The sequence below is a fragment of the Ammodytes marinus genome (assembly GCF_949987685.1).
Source record: "Ammodytes marinus genome assembly, chromosome: 6".
In the NCBI taxonomy this organism is placed as follows: domain Eukaryota; kingdom Metazoa; phylum Chordata; class Actinopteri; order Uranoscopiformes; family Ammodytidae; genus Ammodytes; species Ammodytes marinus.
In genome coordinates, this window is record NC_137235.1 from 11,848,304 (window position 1) to 11,854,303 (window position 6,000).

The window sequence follows — 6,000 nt, forward strand, 5'->3', positions numbered from 1 at the left end:
GTGTGTGTGTGTGTGTGTGTGTGTGTGTGTGAATATATATATGTGTGTGTGTGTATATATGTGTCTGTTAAAATGACTTCCTTGTGCAGCATTGTCAGTGGCTCGCTGCCGCGCCTGCTCTCCTCCTCCCCAGCCTCCACAGTTTCTGTGTCTCACTATCAACCACGGTGCTCTCGTTTCATTTTCCTCAAACACTACTTTGCAAATGACCGTAAATTCTTAAGAGTTCAGACATTTGCAGAACCTTTTTTACAGTGCGCTTCAAAAAATTAATCAAGAGTCAAAACAAGAGATAGCATTCATGAACAAAGCCAAGGAGCTAAGGTACATAAAGGCAAGCTCACAAACACTTTTAAACATGCCAAAATATTATACAAGCAAACACACACACACACACACAAACAAACACAAGGCGTGCATGTGACTCAAATCAGCCACACAGGGGAGAAGGCATATTCCTGGAATTCTCAGAGTGCAAAGCCTTTTTCCCAGCAATGAAAGTGTGTGTGTGTGTGTGTGTGTGTGTGTGTGTGTGTGTGTGTGTGTGTGTGTGTGTGTGTGTGTGTGGTGCGGGTGCGAGGACGCCTCCATCCAATCTGATCAATGGCGATATTAATCTGAGCACGAGTCAGCCCCGCCGCCCCGGCATTTGATTAAAACAGGGAAGAAATATGACGTTACCAATAAATCTGTTTGTCAAAATGGCACGTGGCTCGAGAGGAAAGGAAATACTGGCACAGATAAGGCGCAGGGGAGGCAAGGAGGGAAGGTAGAATGACAGGGAGAGATGGAGGGAGTGCAGAGTGGGGGTGGGGGGGCTTGGCTGTTGACTGACCTCCTCAGCATTTCCACTGCATGAGCGAAGCACTCAGGCTGAACCAAATCTTCACCTGCCTTAGCCTCCCACTAACCTCCCACCAAACCACCTTCCCTTCCCCTTCCCTCTGTTTTTCTTTTTTTTTCTTGCACTGTCTCTATCTCTCACCCTCTTCCACCAGCACCTGTGGATAACAGAATAATACTCACTATCCTGTACTGGGAGCCTGCATGTGTGTGTCTGGGTTGTGGAGTTTGGTGCCTCTGCAACCCACTGATGGAAAGAGCTTCAGAGAACATGAGTTGGCTGAAATGTCTGGACTATACGTATTCATAAACAAGGATACTCTTTCAACTTAAAAATCACTACCTTGTTTTCATTTTAGAAGAAAAAACTAATTGTAAAAAGTTTCATGGGTCTTTGTAGGGATCAGAATGACTACGTATCAATGAATCCATATCTTTTGCATAGGGGCAGGAAGGGTGTGACAATTTCAGGCCCCAGGGCGAGTGGGTGGGGAAATATTTAATGAATGGGCTAACTTTCCTCCCATCCCATGCCTGTTTTTGTTTTCTAGCCTCTAGAAACAAATAGGAACAGTCATTGCATAAGACTCACAGAGACACACAGCAATGATTTACTGTACTTTAAACTCTTTACAGTACAGCCCACCATCTAGTAGAGGAATTTTCCAATATAAATAAAATTATCTAAAAAATCAACAACACAAATCAGAGAAACTATGTACTGAAATACCAAAAGAAGCCAATGGATTTAGATAATGTGATGGCAAGAAACCACCATAAATACTGGTATGGACAAAGGACAGGAAATAGAAAATATTAAATTTTTCTCAAAAATGATATGTGTGAGCTCTATTTCCTGATAAGACAGCAAACAAGTTCTACCCTTATTGTTAAAATAATGGGGTGTTACCTTCATTAGAAACTGTAATATAATGTTCTGAATTTCAAATTGATAAAGATACTGAAACAGAGTCATCATGTTACTTTATTGTGTTACTAATGGCGCTTTCACACTTACCGTATTTGGTTCAATGAACTCGGGTTTGTTTCCACCTATGCTGCGGTTTGTTTGGGCAGATGAGAACATCTCACTCATGTGTGCACTAAAAGCTCATCAAACAATCGTACCGAGACCTTGTTGAAGAGATGTTCTCGGGTACGCTTCCAAACGAACTGGTACGGTTCGTTTGTTGTTAGAACCTGAGCAGACGGAGTCCGACCCAACTGCAGATAGCACTGCACTGCGTGACAAGCTCCCATAGCCAGCTGCACAATGCGTTATGGAACGAGGAAAATTATCACTATTATTAAACAGTTCATTGACAATGTTATTGCCCTACCGTCAAAGAGATGTCTGACAAAGAATGTTCTTATGTGGCTTATGCCGCTGCATTTTGGTACACTTCATCAACCGACGGACCATGGGAAGCAATAGGTGTGAATGAGAACCCAACCTGTTGAAAAAACGAACCAATGTATCATTGTCACATTGGGTGCGACCAAGGAAGCAAACATTAAGCTAACTTCACCTGACTATATGGTTGGATTTAAACAAACTTGGGTTAATTTCCATCTCTGCTGCGGTACGTTTATCCAGGTGAGAACACTGCAATCAAACTCGGGTCCGCATAAAAAGCGGATCCAGGGAATTTGGGGGAGGGAAGGAGGAGTATGAGCTAGCAGCGCTATGTGTTATTTCATGAGACATTCTACTTTATGTAGTTTCCTTCTGTTGTTTTCCCAAATGGAAATTCTGACAAGTTGTAGAGCAGTTCCAGGAACTACGTTATTGCTCCCGGCGCCCCAGACACAACCAATGAGTGAAAAGAGCGTTCTCACATGGCTTATGATGCTGCATTTTGGTTCGCTTAGGACCAGAGGACACCAAAGGTTTGGAAGAAAACCGAACCTGTTGAAAAGCAAAATAATGTATAATTCTCGCATCCGTTGTGAACCAAGGAAGTAAAATAGAAGCAGACTATAAAGTGTGTTACTGCTTACAATGTCCGTCAAACATCACGCTGTGTTGGTGTACATAATCAACAGACTGTTCAAGAGAATACGTTGTTGTGTAAGTGAGACTTTTAACTGAGTTCAGTTCTGGCCTTGTGCTATTCACAGTGGATACTATCTGGACCACTGTTAGTTGTAAGAAGCATACATGTTTATATTGTTATTTATCATTTGTGTTACTCATAATGGCTGTCGTTAACATATAATTAAAACAAATAAAGTGACATTTAAAAAGACTTGACAACTTGAATCAAACCAAGTTGTCCCATGAAGGCCTTTGTGTCAAGTGGCTGCTCTCATTTAGCAGAGATGACTGTCACCAGGCAAAGCTCTGTTTGCCTTGCTGACTAGCCATGGATCCCCCCCATCTGTGTGTGCATCTCTGCCATGAGTGGTCCCCATCCCCGAATGGGATGGAAAAAACATGGCTGAAATGTGGAGGGGCGGTTGGCGCAATGCACAGGAGAAGAGGGATGAAGGGATTAAGATGGATGGAAAAGGATGACGGAGGAGATGAAGAGTGAGACCATGCGGTTAGGAAGATGCTGGTGGTGGTGGTGGTAGAGGGGGGAAACCGAGGATGTCACGTGACCCCTACTTCAACTCACGGCAGGGGGAGTCAGGCAGACAAAAGAAACTGTCAGCATGCACGTTGAAAGGGCGTACATACACACACACACAGAAGCACAAAACCATAGCAAGATAAACCTGAGTGGCAGAGGGTACGGATGAGGGGATGGATTTTTTTTTAGGTCAAGCTAAACCTTCAAACGTCAAGTTTATGATATAAATAACATATCTACCCAAAGGGGTATCTGGCCGGCACAGATGTGGACGGTCAGTTCTTGACATCTACCTTCATCAATGTCTTACTGCTATTCATGGAAAAAATCTCTACAGAGCTTCTTCTGATTTGAATATGCTCCCCAACAACATAAGATAGCTCAAAAGTTGACTTTGTTTCAAAAAGTCATTTAACAAAACTGATGAATCTCACATACTGTTGATGATACTTTAAGTCATGTCTGTTTTGGGACCCTTTAAATAGTTTTTGGTATTATTATTTTGCTATTTCTTTTGAGAATTTTGTTCTTGTTTTCATTGTACAAGTTTTCTCTGGTCTACCTGTATTTCACTCTTTTCCTAGATTTGTTTTTGTTAGAATTTCTTTGTCTTTTCTTGTTGTATTGATAGCGTGGGATTTTAAATGGTCCTTCTTTTGATGTTTAGGAAAACAAGCAAACTCACAGTTGCATGCAAAATTTTAGCAAACGGGCTAGTTTTGGTCCGAACACCAACTTAAGGGCAATCTTGTCTCTGGAATTTGCCGTCTGACGTAAACCACTAAGTGCGGATTCATGCAATATGATATTAATTCCCAGGAATACTTAGCTGCTTTACCAGAGGGAGTTGGGGCAGTTTAAGGAACACAGGGCAGTACAGATGCGACATTTGCATTTTGCCTCTCTGTGTGCTTTTACAGTAGTGTCTTTATCATCTCAGTGGCCTGTCTCTTAGCATGCAGCTTCAGTCCCAGTGCAGTGATGGGTGAGTAAGGGAGAGCCGTATCTGGGCCCTCTTGCTAATTGAGCACAGCGCTGGACCCCAAGGTCTGCCTCACCGACGCTTTCTTAATCCATGGCTGTTTAGCTATGGCTGTGCTTGAGTAATTAAGCAGATAATCTTCAATTAAACCAAGCTCGACCCCACAACCCGCTACCCCCATTCTGAGACAGATGGGCCTTGGAGCACTCAGCACATCTTCCCCAAGATAAATGGTCCACTCCCCCTGCCATGCAATCCGGGTGCTGCCATGCTTTATGGCAAGTGCGTGTGCCATTATCATATTTTACCACTGGACTCCAATATTGCCAAGCTGACACATTTTTGGCATTGCTTGATAGTTAAACAGTATGGCTGAAAATGATAATTATCTGTGTTCATTTCTGCTGTGTGTGTTTTCAAGATTGTATTATCATAATGTTTTTGATTTGTGTGCAAAATAGAATTTTGATAGTTGACTGCAGAGTAATAACACATATGAAAGGATTTCTTATCAATTAAAATGAATCCAAATTATTTCTATAGTGCTCAAAATATATCATTCAAGTAATGTATTCAAACATTAGATTAAGCCATATTACAAACAGAGTAGTTCAACATTTTTTATGTGATGTAGTCTAGTGTATCTTTTGACCTGCTCCCCTTGACTACCAGTATTTAAACTAAGCTAACTTGGATGAGCAACCTTTGCCGATTTCTATATAAAAAATGCACGCACAGTTACAGAAATGTATTTGTCACCTATTCTTGATAGTGAGGCATAAAGGTAAAATTAATTAAAATGTTGAACTTTTCCTTTAAGTCTACTATACCTTATATTAAGTGAGGGCTGCATTCTAAAGTCACATCAAGGAGAGTTTCTTGGGGCTTGACCTTCATTCAAAACAAATCATGTGAAGCTAATTAAAAAAGGTTGAATATATGCAGGCAATGATTTAAAAGCCAAGATTAGAACAAATAGCTGTTGTGCTGTATACACTGTGTGGCGTGTAAGCAGTGAGTTGTATGTTTATCACAGATATAGAGAAACACAAATGTAGGAATTAAGGGATAGGTCTGGCATTGCTTTATATTTGCCTTGTTGTAGATACATCACATGAAAAGAAGGACCAAAACTAACAACGTGTCTCCCTCTTTACATACGTTCTATCACGCTTACCCTGTCTGTGGCACTTGTAAACCTAAGAAAAAGACGTAAAGAATGGGTCACTTGAATGCAGTAAAGAAACGTTGACTCAGTGAACCCTAAAACATTAGGTAACTGTGGTTTTTGGCAAACTGAAGTAAATAGTGCATTTATTGGGGACTGTTTTCAGCTGCAAATGAATACACATTTGGTATTCTAGTGAGTATGTACATCAGTGGGACAGTTTATGTGATTTAAGTAAATCTATAGTATACATTTTCCTCACAATAAAGGATATGAGGCTTTGGCTACAAGGAGAATACTGAAAGAAAAACCGGCGTTGTTGGTTTTAGTCTATTAATCCTTTTTTCTGACAATAAGAAAATTAAAGCATCTTTTTAGTGATTGTGAAATAACAGTTGGAAGCAATTTCATAGATATCAATCAAATATCTC